Here is a 17,381-nt window from a genome sequence, read left to right on the forward strand (position 1 = left end):
GGATATCTTAAATGGAAAAAATGGTATGAAGATCTGGTAGCAAAGAGAGCTTGGGAAAGAATTAGTAGTAAGAATTAGTAGATACAAGTTCAATGATAATTAGCTCTATTCTCAAAACCATCAGTTAAATAAACACTTGGGATGCCTTTTTTGTCTTTCATGCAACAAAAGGAAATGACTCTATTATATGTTGTTTTCCAGAGCATGTGTTCAGTCACATATGAGAATTTTGCTTGAAATAATATGGCCTTATTGAAAACATGAGCAAGAAACAAGAAGTGTTTATGTCTCAGATGAGGATTGTCATGAACGTTTTGCACAATTTCACTGTACAATGTATCTGCTCTAAGTGTATGTGACATTCTAAACTGCCTGTGGGAAAGCATAAAACCAAAGAGAAATTAAAGTAATTTCTAACTAGAGGGAAAGCCTAAGCATTCACTCATTTTATTTTAGTATTATGAATAAAATTGTGTTGCTTTCTATATAAATACAAAATTGTCCAAAGCAAGAGGGATCTAAGTATTTTTATTTTCTAAGCATTATACATTTGCTGTGTTCTTTTCAACTTTTTAAAAATAAAGCATAACCTTATTGTGGTCAAAATTGTAGAAAAATACTTGTATTTATAGAGTATACTAAAATTTTCATATGTAAAGTATCAATGTCTTAGTTTTACTGATAAAAACTGAAGAGATTAAATGATTGGCCCAAGGACCCATAACTAGAGACTGGCAATTTCAGGACCCAACTCAGGGCTCCTAACTCTATGCTCAGTACTCTTTTCCACCACAAATGTGAACTTTGTTGCTCTTTTTCTTCTTCTTTTCTCCACCCCCTCTTAACTCTCTTTTTCTCTCCATTCTTTGCAGGCTTCATCCCTTCATGCAGGGCAAAGTACCACATTGCTTGAATAATCTAAACCTTGGCCAACTGAAACATGCTCCTAGAAGAGTAAACCTACCCCTTTACTGAGTTTGTGCACGGGTGGGGTCCGGCCGACCTATCCTGATTGGGGCTGATTGGGCCAGGCTGGCTGGGGGAGGGGCTGCAGGTGGTAGGCCAGCCAGCCCCACCTCGGATTGGGGTGGGTGGGGCCGGCCTGGGGGAGGGGCCATGGGCCGTTGGCTGGCCGGCCCCACCCCCTGGTCAAATTCCCAGTTGAACTCCCATTCGAACTCCTGGTCGAGGGGACAATTTGCATATTAGCCTTTTATTATATAGGATTTCACACATTTTCTGTTAATTATTTAAGAAAAGGCCTGGTGTATGAAATTTGTGCACTCAGGGGGGCCCCTCAGGCCAGGCTGGGAGCCCTTGGGGGATGTCCAACTGATGGCTTATATAATAAAAGTCTCAGGGGAGCTGGCCTAAGCCAGTAGTCGGACATCCTTAGAGCTGCCGCAAAGGTGGGAGAGACTCCCGCCACCACCGCTGCTCTCGCCAGCCGTGAGGCTAGCTTCTGGCTGAGTGGCACTCCCCCTGTGGGAGCGCACTGACCACCAGGGGACAGCTCCTGCTTTGAGCGTCTGCCCCTGGTGGTCAGTGTGCATCATAGCAACCCGTTGTTCCACCGTTTGATCAATTTGCATATTATATAGGATGTCAGAAGAGACCTGGCAAAGTAACTATCTGATTACACAAATTACATTTTCCCTAAGGAGACAGGCACCATTGGAAGAGAGCTAGGTTTAAATCCTAAAGGTCATGCATGAGCTTAGACAAATATATACAAAACAGTAAACCCCTCTCTATTTTTTTTATGCTCCATAAATTCCCACTCATTTAGTCCCCTTGGGTTTTGTTTTTCACCCTCTCTATGTATTTGATCCTTGTTTTACTCCCAGAGTCTTATTTTGCTGTTTTTAATCTGTTTTTAAAAATACATTGTAACTTCATATAATAGTGTACTGCATTTTTTTATTCCTATTAAACTCTTTTCTCCAATCATTAATTCAATAAATATTTGTAATATAGCAAAATATGTGCCATGCCTTGGGGACAAAAATATTGATGTCATCTTTTAAAGATGTTTTTCCCAAGGTACTTCCTCTAAACTGAAAAGAAGCATAAATGCAAGTTGTTATGCAGAAAAAGCTTCCAAAATACAGTAAATATAAGACCTTTGTGAGAGGAGGGATGTGCATCATGTTTGGAGAGTTAGTATTTGTATATTAACCTTAAAGGAAGAACCTGAGATTAGTAATACTGGCATTCCAGAGGCAGTTGGCACAATATGTGAAGTCGTAGAATCTGAAATAGCATTATGGTTTTTGAAGAATGGCTGGACTATAGGTACATTTTTGAAAGTGGCAAAAGATAAAATTCACAAGGCATGTAAGAACCAATTGCAAGGAGCACTTTATAGCACATTAAGAATCAGGTCCTGCCCTAGCTGGTTTGGCTCAGTGGATAGAGCGTCGGCCTGTGGACTGAAGGGTTCTGGGTTCAATTCCAGTCAAAGGCACATTCCCGGGTTGCAGGCCCAATCCCCAGTGGGGGGCGTGCAGGAGGCAGCCAATCAATGATTCTATCTCATCATTGATGTTTCCCTCTCTCTGTCTCTTTGAAGTCAATAAAAATATATTTTAAAAAAATTAAAAAATAATCAGATCCTTTACTCAAAGATTTTTAAAAAGGAGAATAATGTAATAAGCTATAAGGAATGGTTTTGACACTGTAGAGGATGGATTAGAGAAGGAAAAAATAAGAATCAGGGGAAAAGAATTAGGAAGTAGTTACACACATCCAATTATGCCATGATGAAAATCTTAACTATGGCAAAAGTTAAAAGTAAACAGTAGAGAAAAGTGCTAAAACAAATCAGAATATAGGTTTGTAAGTTTGTTGATTCTAAGAAAATGATAGGCTCAAAGACAAAATCACAGGCTACATGAAATTTATAATTCAGTAGGATTTTCAAAGTGATTGACTGTCACTTTGACTGACATTACAGAGGTACAGGATAAAATGTGATGAAGCTGTTCTGAAGTGGGGGATGTCACATGTCATCTAGGATAATATATATAATACATATATGATACATATATATTATCCTAGTGACTGTTATGACCAAATGGCCAGAATGACTGGAATGACCAGATCGACCAGAACGACAGGCCAACCTGTTGCTATGATGCACACTGACCACCAGAGGGTAGACGCTCAATGCAGGATCTGCCCCCTGTGGTCAGTGCACTCTCACTGTGGGACCACCCCTCAGTCAGAAGCCGGGCTCACAGCTGGCGAGCACAGCTGCAGTGGAGGGAGCCTCCCCGCCTCCGTGGCAATGCTACTGAGCAGTGGTGGTGGCAGCAGGCGCAGCAGGGCCGGGATAAGCTGCAGCAGAGTTGCGTCCAGCCTCTTCGGGGCTTCCTCCCCGGCCACCTGCCACTTCAGGACTGCTACTTCCCTCAGGGGGATGTCGAACTTCCGGGTTTTGACCTGATTCCTGGGGATCGGACTGAACCCTGGCAGCCAGACATCCCCTGAGGAGTTCCGGATGGTGAGAGGGTGAAGGCCAGGCTGAGGGGCCCCACCCATGCACGAATCCATGCACCGGGCTTCTAGTGTGTGATAGAGAAGGTAAAGCTTGCAGATGGCAAAACAACTGTGAGTCAGAAATTCTTGGTTTCTGGAGAAAAATGTCCCAATGGAGAAAGAATACCTTCTCTTGTGGAATTCTCAGACATAAAGGAAATCTGCCATCTCATCGTTGTCTAAAAAGGCACCTATGGCCATAACACATTAGCTAATGCCTTAAAGCTAAGGGTGCCATCAGATAAACTGCCAAGAGTTAGGACTGATTGCTGAGTTCTCTTTAGAAGGGAGATGCATGTTTGCACCTTCCCTCACACAGAAGCCACAGAACATACATCATTCATTTAAGAATAAGGCTGAACATAGAGATCAGCATGACACTTCAGCAGATGATTTAACTCGGGAATCTTACCAGCCCCCACTCCCCCAACCAGAAGTAGTCTCTCAAGAGTCACTAAGAGAAAAATCTGTAAAATATCTTAAAGCATTTCAAGAGGGAGCTGCCAGGGTAGAACTAAAAATGAGATTGCTGGGATAATCATGTCAAGAGGTAGACTCCTGCAGAGATCCCGCTGAGGCAAAGGCAAAACAGATGTGTTTGTGAGATTGGAGAATGGCAGCAAAAGAATGAAACATTGAATTTGTACATTTATTTTTAAAAATAAGCTTCCCAATGGGTTTTTGCTCAGGGACTTCTGAGTAAAGTAAGAGAACTTGTTAGAAAGAAAAATGGCATTGTATTTTAAGGGCTTAGGAAAAAATAATTAATTAAATAAAATTAGTTTAAAACCATAAACTTTAGAAGTTACTTTGGCATCATTTAGTCTACCAAAATGGAGGGTAGAAATGTTAATAGGACCCATATGACTAAAGAATAACTTAAATGGGACAGGCGAGAAAGATATTATGTATTAAATAGTTACTATGGCCTAAACACATTGCTAGATGTTTTACATATGTTTTCTCATTCAATCTTCATAAAAGTCTCATGAAATAGGAATTATTCTCCCTTTTACAAAGGGAAGGTGATTGAAGCTTAGAGAGGTTAAGTAAATGTACTTATTTATATAGTTATCTTGTCCAAGAAAATATTTCAAGGGTATCAGAAAGATTAATGATTCATGATTTCTATAATATGACAGAAGCAATAGTAATTTTAGTGATGAGGCAAATCTAAAAAAGAAGGGTTGGATAACGTAAAGCAAAGAGAACATAAAGCTTCATTCCTCACTAAATCTACAAATTGCTTATTTGAACACATCTCTGTGATACTTAATGCTAAAGAAACGGGATACTTTCTCTTTTTGTGACTCTAATTCTCTCAAGAGAATTATTTCTTAGAATTTCTGGAATAGCCCATTAACCATAGTAATTTCTCCAATCTTTTGTTCATGATGTTCTTGTGGTGATCCCAGAGTAGTAGGAAAGTCAAAGAAGTACTTTAGGACTGGTTACCTTTTATGGTGCATATAAAACAAGTTGACTTTCCAACCAAGTTTCCACAGGATTCTTGACAAGTCTTTAGTTGAGCCTTCAGTCTATGGGAAATTATATTTGATTTAAGAGCAATAAAAAATCTGTGTAGAAGACACGGGCATATTAAGGGAAAAAACCCTTATTGCTAATTTTAGAAGGCTTTTGTGACTGATTCATCTGTGGAAAATAAATGATGGACTATGACTTAGGGGAATACTAAATAAGCTTTAAAACTGGTATATGTATTGGTATATATATATATATATATATATATATATATATATTTAAAGAATAAAGCACAAGGCAAATTACAAATGATTGAACTGAATAGTAATATAAACAAAACATACCAATAATGGTAGAAAGCCACAAAAGCAACACTTAACAGAAAAATTATAACTTCAAATTCAGTATCAAGAAAGAATAAAGTTTTCAAATTGATGCTGTGGTAATAACCTACTTATTATTAAACAGAAAAGGAGTAAAGGGAAGACTACATGACATAGACATGTCATTTACACAGCTTTGCTAATGTACCACTCTCCAAGTCTGTTCCCCACAGATCAGTGGAGGAAGGGACTAGTCTAGACAAAGGCAATTGAGCTGCATGCCCAATGAGGTCTAAGTTAAGTGGGAAGGTTGCCAATCAGTAACACTTGTGAGTGATTCGGTGGCCAAAATAGGCATGGCCAGTGCAAGGGCATGAAACCTGAATATCTAAACTTGTTAACAAAGGACCTCGCTCTCTGGGGCGCTGGGGGTTCCTGGCTCTCCACTGCACCCATGTGACTGGCACAATGCACTAATGGACTTTAGTGAACTGGGCTGCAACATGGAACAGCTCTGGACACTGGCCCTCCTTTCGGCTTTGCTGAACCCACAGCTGCCTCTCTTTCAGGACCAGTTTAGCTTGGACACAGGAATGGGACATTGGACACAGGAATGAAACTTCACGCAAATAAAGTCTTCTCCTACATCTCATTCTCTCGTGGGGGCTTCTGAAAACGCTCATTTCAGCAGTAACCCGAAACCCCAATCCCACTCGTGCCTGGGAAATCTGGCCCATTAATTTCTCCAGCAACAGAACCAGTGACTTAAGCTTTTACCTTAATAGTCTGTTTGTTTGTTTGTTTGTTTTAAAAAGCAAATTAAACTCAAAAGAACTAGAAGAAAGGTATAAAACAAAACTAACAGAGAAAAGAGAACAAAATTAAAAACAAACAAGAGAAAATCAAATCAAAAATTGTTTTTTTGAAAACAATTCAGTTGATAAATATCTACATATATTAATTTAAAAAAGAAAAAAATACACAATTTGCCACTCTTAATACTATTGGAAGAGACATCATTTCAAATCTTAAAGATATTAAAAGAATAAGAGCCCTAGCTGGTTTGGCTCAGGGGATAGAGCATGGGCCTGCGGACTCAATGTTCTGGGGTTTGGTTCCAGTCAAGGGCACAGCACATACCTTGGTTACAGGTTCCTACCTGGCCCCAGCCTTTGTTGGGGCTCATGCAGGAAGCAACTAATCGATGTGTTTCTCTCACATCAATATCTCTTTCTGTCTTTCCCTCTGTCTTCCACTCTCCCTAAGAATCAATGGGAAAATATCCTTGGGTGAGGATTTAAAAAAAAAAAAAGAATAAGAAAATAGAAAATATTATGAAAAATTTTTATGCCTGTAAATTTAACAATATATATAAAATGGCCAAGTTCCTTGAGAAAATAAGTTATCATAACTAATTAAAAATATTCCCTGAAAGAAAGCTTTAGCACCAGATGGCACCACTTGTGTAATCTATCAAACATTTAAAGAAGAGAGAATACTAATATTACACAAACATCTTAGAAAAACTCTTTAGAAAAACTGAGGGGAAATAATACTTCCCAACTTGTTTCATGAGGCAAAAAAAAAATGAAAAAAGATTCTAAAAGGACATTGAAAGAAAATCAATTAAACCATATCAGTTAGGAATATAGAGGCAAAATGTCAGCAAAGAAAATCCAACAATTCATGAGAAACATAATAAATCCAAATAAAATGAGATTCATTACAAGAGAGCAAGATTGGTTCAATTTTCAAAAATAAATCAATGTAACTGACCACGTTAAAATATAAAGAGAAAAATTTATGACAATCCTTATATTAAACACTAGGTGGAAAGAAGCAGTTTTCTGAGTTGAGAAATGATGCATTGAAACTGTGTATGAGGAAGATATTTCTGCTATAATTCAATAGCTGATTGGAACCTAAAAAGATGATGATAAATTATTGTAAGCTAGGGTGAGTGTTGTGGTCCAAATATAAGGTAACAAGAAAATCTAATGATGACTAAGATGGCAATTAATACAATAAGTTTGCATGATAATAGAAAGCTAAAATCTTGGCTTATTTAATCAAAAGAATGAGTATAGACTCCAAAATAAAGGAAGTGTAACAAGAAACAACAATAGCAACCAATAGCAGTCGGGAACACACAACACACAACAAACTGACAGAGGTGGATGGTGGATATGTCTTGATGGTATGAAAAGGGACTCAATTGTCAAATAAAGTATATTGTATCTATATAATTGCTGTTCAATGTCTCAAAATAATAATTCTCTCAAAAAGTAAAACATAATTTTTGATAAACTTTCATGCTAGTTTTAGTAATTGTTTTATGAAAGCTTTTAAAAAATGTATTGAACAAATGATCTTATTACTAGGAATTTAATATAATCTTTTTTAAAAAATATATATTTTATTGGATTTTTACAGAGAGGAAGGGAGAGGGATAGAGAGTTAGAAACATCAATGAGAGAGAAACATCCATCAGCTGCCTCCTGCACACCTCCTACTGGGGATGTGCCCACAACCAAGGTACATGCCCTTGACCAGAATCGAACCTGGGACCCTTCAGTCCGCAGGCCAATGCTCCATCCACTGAGCTAAACTGGTTAGGGCTTAACATAATCTTTTGCTTCTATATAAAATTTTAAGAGTTTATTTTTTAACTGATATATATTCTTTTAGGTTTTCAAAATTAAATGTTGATGCATTATTCAGATTTTGTGTGCAGATATATTTAAAGATCCCTATTTTAAAAGATAATGAGAAATATTATAAAAGCTGTATCAATAGTGTTTCAAATGTTTAACATATGTTTCCTCTGTAGTCTAAATAAGTGACCTTATATTAAGAACAATTTATTTTTCATAGATATGTTTCTATCTCCCTAATTAAATGATGTTTAGCACAGAGTTTGATATATATCACATAATTCTACTATCAAGTCTCCTTTGATCCTTGCATGTATATTCCTTGTCATAAATCGGTTAGTATAGAAATGTTGCAATGGACTATCTGGATCACATGCTAAAATATTCTATGCTAGTAAATGTATGTTTACAATGATTATTTAATTTGGAAACCTAATATCATGAAATAGACACTTAAATCCAAATTAATACTACCTTTTATTTATCTGCAAAGTCTTTCTTATAAATAAAGTCATAGACAAAGATCTTTAACTTCAATGAAGATAAAACCACCTCTGTGGTGACATACATATTCCTCCAATTATTGGTAAGTATTTTAACAATTAACTGTTGCTGCTAATGGTCAATTTTATTATAACACAGGTATATCTTTTAGAACTTTTCATCTTTATTGTTAAAAGTATTACATATGTCCCCCTTACCCCCCCCCCATTAACCTCTTCTAGCCCATCCCTGCCCACTTCCCACCCCCCACCCCAGGCCTTCACCACCCTATTGTCTGTGTCCATGGGTTATGCATATTTACATACACATTCTCTGGTATTTGGGGTATAAACAGCCATGAATAAATGTTAATAAGATCTATAGCACTCATTATATTGGTAACTTTCCCAAATGGGGGAAAGAGTATCTCCTTATAAAATTCAGAATCTTAACATTGGGAATAGAATTCATTGGAAGAAAGAATACCTGAACATTTCCTAAATGCATACTATATAGGCTGTTTGCCATTTTCATATACTGCACTTCTTACCACTTCAATCCACTGAAATCACATGGATTAGATTTAGAATGTGCAGGCTCAGGAAAGAATAATTCCACCCTACCTCAATACAATCTATTAGTTACAATAAGAATTGTTCTTTACTGTTGATATATTCCAGTGTTCTCCTTCCCCAAACCAGAAGATTATATCTAAGAAAGATATTATGATGTTGGGAGGAAAAATGGATCAGGGAATCACATTTGAAACTGTTTTTAGACTACTCTTTTGGTATTGCTAAGAAGAAAATCATGTTACTGTGGTTTCAAGAGCTATTGAAACAAATACATTTAAGAAGTCATCAGGGGAAAACGTTGTTACGCGAAGTTGTTTCTCCCCATCCATTTCCCTGGAAGAAAAGCAATATGTAACAGCTGTATGATTTATGCAATGATTGATTCAAAACTACATTGAATCCCCAGGTCATTCACCATATCATTTGCCAATTGCTATTAGTAAAAGCAGTGTGGCTTGGTTTTCTCAAACATGCAAATGAGGTTACTTTCAACATGCTGGAATGCTCAGTGAAACCACAGACTGGTGTTTCTGTATTTCCTGTGCCAGTCCAAAAGCAAGAAATGTTGATCTGTCTCTTTAGTCACAAGGGCAATGCAATTTTACTGACCTATTGATTGTGCAAAAGTATCATACATTTTGCCTGACTCTTGACAGGTATTGGAAGATCCTCTCAGGTTAGAGAACAGGCTGAAGTCCATTGCTAACATGAATCACATTTAAGATGATACTTTTCACTAAAGGGCAGAAAAGCAGTTACAGTTTAAGAGTTTTATGATTGCTCCTCATGGCACACCACAACCGATGCTTCTATTAGCCAATGCATTCTTGATTCTGGACTTGTAATAACTCCATGGCATAAATAATCAGGCCATTCTCAACTGCAATTGAAGACTCTCAAATACTAGTATTCTTGAAAAGTTCTTTATGCTAAATTCACCTTCCTCAATTAACAAACAAACAAAAATCCTGAAAAAAGTAAATAGTTACCAGAGTTTAATTTATCTTTAAAAGGTCAAATGTAAAAAATATACTCATGTTTCATCACTGGCTCTGAGAAGTCCTCATAGGCATGCTTTCTTATTTAAAAGGGCTGTCATTGTCCCTGCATCCTGTATACAAATCTATGCTGAAATCCTTAGGCCACAAGACAGGGACAGTCTCACCATAACCAGGTAAACCTTGACATATTTGTGAAACTAGAGGAATTGCAATCATCACTACTACCATCACCACCACCACTCCCAACACCCTGGCAATTTCAGAATTTACCACACATCAATTAAGGTAATGAGACTGTAAGTAAATGCTTTGTGATTTAAGACAAACAAAAGACACTACTACTTGTGTTCTCTTCACTCTCCCACAGAGAACTCAGTGCTAGATGTATTTTTTTCAGATGGAGCATGTTTTAAAAGCTTTTAAATATAATATCTTATAATGACCATTGTACTATTAAAAAGATTTTACTTGCTCCTCTTTTGAAAGCAGCCAAATACTGTAGAATAGAAGTCAAATGCTGCTATGCCTCTACAATTTTAAATAAATTTCTTGAGGAGATTCAGAATTGATTAATGGAGAAGAAAGAAAAAAGAGAACAAAAAATAGAAGTGAATGAAGTAGAGTTTAATCACCAACTGCTTCAGATTCCTCACTTTTAAGCCTTGAATACATTCTGCTAACTCTAGGGACATTTTGCAAGTGCCAATATTCAAAATAAATAAAATGCAAAACCAATTGATTCTTAAATATGAAAAATATTAGCATAATTACTGTAATGCAACAGAGAAAGTATACTTATGAGTACACTTTAGTCTTGAATCACAAACAGTAGCAACTGTTATATATTCAGTTTTAAGAATATTTCATATAACAAACATCTGGATTAAGAAGAAAATGTCGGGTTTTCCAAGATGGCAGCCAGGAGGATGGCAGTGAGGTAGAGTGTGTGAGTGAGGGAGCGAAATGGGAGTGTGTGGAAGATGGTGTGTGTGTGTGAGGGAGGGTCAGCTAGATCTCGCAGGACCTTTGGAGGCTGACACCTAGATCCTTTTGTGAGAGCAAAAGAATTTAAATTTTAAAAAAGAAAAGAAAATGTCACAGTACATTAGAGATAAGAGGGACTTCAAAAATCATTGAGTACAATCTGCTATTTCTATGGAAGAAGAAATAGAAACCAATGAAACCTGAGGACTTTGCTTCAGCGTTTTGGCTTGAACAGAGTTGTAGACGCAGTTAGTCATCAGAAAGGAATTAGATGAGGAATAAATTAAGGTTCACTCTTTTTTTCAATTAGCATGTTGTATTTCTGGTATTTGGGAATTACCTTATTTTTTTTCTAAAGGTTAAATTAAGGTCTTGGTCAAATAATGAACAACAAAGTAATTAATTTTATCATTTCATTTACTAAAGGATTTATTAGAGGTTACCTTTATATATTAGCTGGTCAAGTGAAAACATACTTACATTTACAAGATTATTTTCCCATAACTTTTCAGGAATGTGTCTGTAATATGAAAAGTGGTATGCCTCTGGAGTATCATGATGCAATGAGCAACATCTTAACAACACCCTTGGTAAATCCAATAAAGAACTTGGAACATTTCTTATATCATTCTGAAACCGATGCCTATGGTATTACCTCCAAATGCAGTTCACAAAAGCAAATTTGAGGTGTTGAGTTAGGATAGCGAAATAATGCAAGCATGCCTTTTGGTTTTTATTTCATTCAAAAGTTGATTGTAAGTGTTCTTGAGCAGGAATTCTTGACCTGTTGGCCATGGAAAGAATTAACAGGAATATGAACTCACTGTATATATAATTGTTATTTGAGTTTAGATATCTGACACTGCAGCGGTTCTTAACCTGTGGGTTGCAAACAATGAAAATACATCTCCTGCATATCAAATATTTACATTATGATTCATAACAGTAGCAAAATTACAGTTATGAAGTAGCAACGAAAATAATATTATGGTTGAGGGTCACCACAACATGAGGAACTGTATTTAAGGGTCGCAGCATTAGGAAGGTTGAGAACCACTGCTAAAGAATCTGTTCTAGAATAATGACACCCAACAGAAATATCATGTGAGCCACATATTCAAGGCTCATATTTTAAATTTTACAGTTGCCACATTAAAACATGTGAGAGTAATTTTAGTATATTTTATTTAATCTAATCTGTCTAAAATACTGTCATTTCAACTTGTAATTGATCAATATAAAAATTATTGATAAGGTGTTTTACGTTTTTTTATTGCTACTAAGCATTTGAAACCTGTAATGAGTGAGTATTTAATACCTAGAGTATATTTCAACTTGAACTTTTCACATTTCAAGTGTACAATAGCCACATGTGGCTACTGGCTGCTATATAGGACGATGAATATCTAGAGATAAAATGACAAGAGACATAAGGCAACACATTATGAATAATCTTTCTCTCTGTTGATCTACTGATAAGTATTATGTGACACTGAATTTGAGATGATCCTCTTTGATAATCATTAGTATTGCTGTTTTGCAGATTAAGTGTCAACTGACAAGACTGAATTGTCAGCAGGACTTGAGAACAATTTTCATCCTCTGAAAAGTGCCGTCTTGAGAAAAAAGGCAAAATGCTTTAGTCAGGAAGAGTCTCTTTTGGATATAGTTAAAAAGCAAAATTCAAGAGCTTGTGGACTATTAGTAATTAAATAAGAAATGCTCTTCTTTAAAGTAACATAGCAGACATTATAATTAAGTTTTGCTTAAATGCAATTACACTTATTTATATGCCATTTATTATGTATTTTGCAAAAGCCAGAAATTAAGAATTTTCCAGAACTTCTCATATTGCTTGTTTTAATCAACCATATAGAAAGTTAACCTTTTCTCAGTACTTATTGGATCTTCATTTATTTCTTGGTATCATAGTTAATGAAGGCTCATAAAGGATCTGATGACAGTATCTTTCTTCCTTCTTTATAGAATTCATATAAGTAAAAAGTTTACTTGAAGTATCAAAGTCTAAATCATTGTTATGCCATTATTTTCATTGTAATCATTTCTAACATCTTGTTATTTTTTAACCTCAAAATATATCACCTTTCCATTCATGATAATTACTGCTTGTTGCACTGCAATATTTATAATTCAAGAGTGTACTGCTCTGATAGAGTATTTGTTTCTTTCACTTCAATCAGAAAGAGATAAAATATGTATTCCCTACATGCTGAAAGTGTAAGAGAATATTCCGTATCTTGGAAGAACTCAAGAGTGAACTTGTTTTACATATTGAAATTTGTAACAAGCAAATCAAATGCAGATGGGATTATTATCAGCTTAAAGAACAGTGGAGAGGAGAGACCATTTGTTTTTCATTTGATCCCAGTGAATTGGGGGGGGGGGGGAGGAATTATTTTAAGCTCTCATTGGTGATTTCACACTCACTGACCCAAAAGGCAGGTAGTGGTATTTTCAAGAGTACAGTTGAATTGTTCCAAATAGAGCCGTAAGATAGTGTAGATATTGCAGGGAGAAGGGGGAAGAATAGCATGGCTTCTCCAGTAGCTCTACCTTCCATTCTACCGCCCCTCACTCCCATGCTTCCCTTTGGCCAATCCTGCACGTTGATATATGTATTAATATGAATGTAGTAGGAGATGAACATGTATTCAGGGAATCTGACCCATGCTGAAAGCCATCCTAAATCATTCAGACACAGATTTGTTTTGGCATGGGTTTTTTTTTGTGTGTGTGTGTGTTTTTGTTTTGTTTTGTTTTTCATACGCAGGTTTTTATTCCTAAAATATTTAGGTCATTTCCTTTATTCTCTATTTAAGACATTGGCATATTCCTCAAGTTTGCCACCAAGTAAGAATGAATCAGCTTTTATTACATGGAATATATCATGATAGGCTTTGAGATATCCTGAAATATTAATGTCACCGAGTCAGCTCAATACATTGCACATTAATTTTCAGGTTAAAATATATTATTTATATCAAGATGACTACATATATGTCCCCTATATGAGTTGCTTGCTATTTTCTTAGTGATCAAAATGCTTACTCTATTTTTTTCTCATTATGATTTACAATCCCTGAAAGAGTAAAATTATATATTATTGACCTTTTTTTATATTTAAAAAAACTAAAATTAGGAGAATTTAAATCTGGTCAAGTGACTTTCTTACTTGCTGATATAAGCCATATGGTGTATTCTTCCTGATTCAGTTTTCTTTTTAAATAACTTATTTTTCTTATATAAATAATGTAGAAAAGTATTATTATTTATGCCTACTTATTAGTTTTATATGTGTTCATAATGCTATGCATTGCTTACATATTGCTCACACTTTCTTATATAGCAAATTTCACTCCATTAATAAAAATTCTAAGTGAAAAAAGCATGAATCATCAAATGTAAATAATCTTCTGTTTTATTATTAGCTTAAAACACAAAGCTCTGACTAAAGACAAAATATACTCCCTGTAGGTACTATAAAATATTGCCACTCATGAGAGTTTGTCCTCCCATTATGGAGATATTAAATAACAAATCATAATGAAATAATATGCATTTAAACCCACAAAACTTGGAAAATCATATGCCCAGACTTATTTTTTAAGCATTTCTTCTAAAAAGCAAGTGTTAGACAATATAATAATATTCATTTTCACTTTTTTCAGTAGAACTCATTGAATATCATAAATGGCAAGCACTCAGCTAGAAATTTGGTATGATAATTTATGAATAATGGCTCTTTCCTTCAAATAGGTGAAAATCTAGTAATAAAACCTGTCAAAACTGCCCCATAAAGGCAACAATAAAATATTACACTTGCATGCACATACACATACACACACAAAAAAAAATTTTGCTGAAATAGAGAAATCTACTTAGAGAATAGTGTGGAGGGCTGCAGTTGAGCAGAACTCTGTAGAAAAGGAAGTACTTGAGTTGAGTTTCAAAAGTTGAAAAGGTACTGATTTGGAGAATGCATAAAGAGAAGTATAGTTCAGGCAGGAAGGAAAAGATTCACAAAGCACAGAAGCAGGAAACAGAAGGAAGTGCTCAGGATCATAGAAATGCTTGAGGGGGCAGTGATGAATGATGAGGTGAGCAGGGGTCTCATGGCGGGATCTTATGGACAACTTCTTAAAGAGAGATATTATTACACTATATCTCCGCATTTGAAGTAGCTCTCATGTGCTAGCCTGGGAGAGTTGTCTACTTTAGGATATTCAGTTCATGGAATGAAACCTGGGGAGTAATCAGTTCTCAGATCACAGCCTGTACCTGAAGAATTTTAATCCCTGCATTTAGGACTTAATGAATTAAACATTTTCTGGGAGCTTTCTTCTTCAGTTGAGACCATTCCAGGACCCCCACAGGTTCATTTGGGTCTATTCAGAGTAATCTGCAGTTATAGTTATCTTGGATGTTAGAGATTTTCTTAAACTTAGATTGAAAGTTCCATGACAGTTGATGGCTTTTGCTCAAAAATCTGACCAAATCTCCAGTCTTAAGCAGTTCAAGACAGTTCAGAAAGCTATGTAGTGTTGTGAAACCTGAATGCAACTGCTGGATGAAGAAAGTACCGTGCCTCCCTTATAATAGGAGTTCAAATGAATTCAATTTGAGCTCCTGTAATTGTATTTAGCCACTACTGTGTGTTAAAACAGGGAAGGCCTATGTGGAATAAAACACTGAAAAATACCCAAGCGCTACCCTCAAGGCTCATGACCCCAAGTCAGGTTGGATGGCCCACTTTAATGGGTGACTCTGGTGGTCAGTGGTATTATATCTGGAAAGAAGGGTAACAAGGAATCCTTTTCTACTCTTCCCTTTCTCTCTTGTGTTTATGAAAATAATAATATTTATGGGCAGAGGTTTCCCAAAGTAATAGTGAATCAGAGCAATGGCATACAGAGACAGTCTCCCCATTAGCTGTGGTCTCTTCCATTTGTAAGACTTGAGGCAATCTTTAAGTGATCCAGCCATGGAATGTAAACCTGTCAGAATGACAAAAACAAAAGAACTCCATAAATGATATAACCAGGCATATCAATTAATTACTGCTACCCAATAACCCAACACTTAGTGGTTTAAGGAAATAACTTTTTTTGGTTCACAATTCTGTGGGTCAGGAGGGTAAGTAATCATCTGATCTGCATTGGGCTCACTTATGCTCTCAGTTAGCTGTTGGGTTGGATACTCGCTAATCTAGGATGGGCTTACTTAGATGAGTGCCAGCGGGCATAATTTTAATCAGGGTGATACAAACGATCATGCCATATGTCTCTAATCCTTCAACAGGCTACCTTAGTCATAGAGTTCAAGGACAGTGAGGAGACCTAGGAAACCTCTGAAGCCCAGATTCAGAGGAGGCACAACATGACTTACTATGCATTATATGGCCACTCATGCAGTCAGCTCAAATTTAAGAAATGGGGAAATAGATGCCCTACATCATATTGCCAAGGTCCTGTATACAGGAACAGGTAGAGAACTGTGGCCATTTTTGTAAGCTCCCACATCAGAGGATTGAGAAGAAAATTTAAATAGCATTGTGTATATCCACATTTTTTTCATCATGTATTCCTTATGGTACTGGATGGTGTAATATGACAAAATGTAACGTGGCTTGCAGTGTGATAAGAGGGGCTATCTGTGCGTATATTAACTAAGGGCGTGCTTGAAACAGTGTGGCTAATCAAGGAAACAAAAATATTACTTTTCACAGATAATCCATTTGATTGGAGAATTCCAACAAAATTTAAAATTAGTAATTTTATGTCTAACTATTCTTTGGGCTCCCCTTTATTCCCAGACTTCAGATCTTGTGCAGTAACATCAAGCATCCGTGTGTGATCTAGAAGCGTCCCATGCGTGATAAAGAAAGTTTCCCTTTTAATATACTTTACGGCAATTCCAACAGTATGGCTGGCTGCCTCTTGATGATTTCTTGTCATGTCTTTTCTACATGTTTCTGTCCAGTTTTACCATTAAGAGCCTCCATGGCTCTGAGGGTGTAGCATTAATGTTGCCTGTGTTATCAGGATATTGGCTTGAGCCTAAAAACAAAAGCCCGCACCCATAACCAGATTCTCCCACAGTGTGCGAGACAGACAGTTCAGAAACACTTGTACCTTTGCTAATTGTCACTCATTTCGGTCCCCAAGCCCTCCAGGTTGGCGGAAATGCTGCAATTGTACGTTACCTCTAGAAGGTAACTGGTGCCTGCAGTTCAGCTGTGGGAGTATAAGGCAGGGATGATGGCATTGAGCATATGCAAGAGTCAACTGTGGTGGGGAACAGCAAGGCTCTGCTGCCCCT

The sequence above is a fragment of the Myotis myotis genome, unplaced genomic scaffold (genome assembly GCF_014108235.1).
Source record: "Myotis myotis isolate mMyoMyo1 unplaced genomic scaffold, mMyoMyo1.p scaffold_m19_p_2, whole genome shotgun sequence".
Taxonomy (NCBI): Eukaryota; Metazoa; Chordata; class Mammalia; order Chiroptera; family Vespertilionidae; genus Myotis; species Myotis myotis.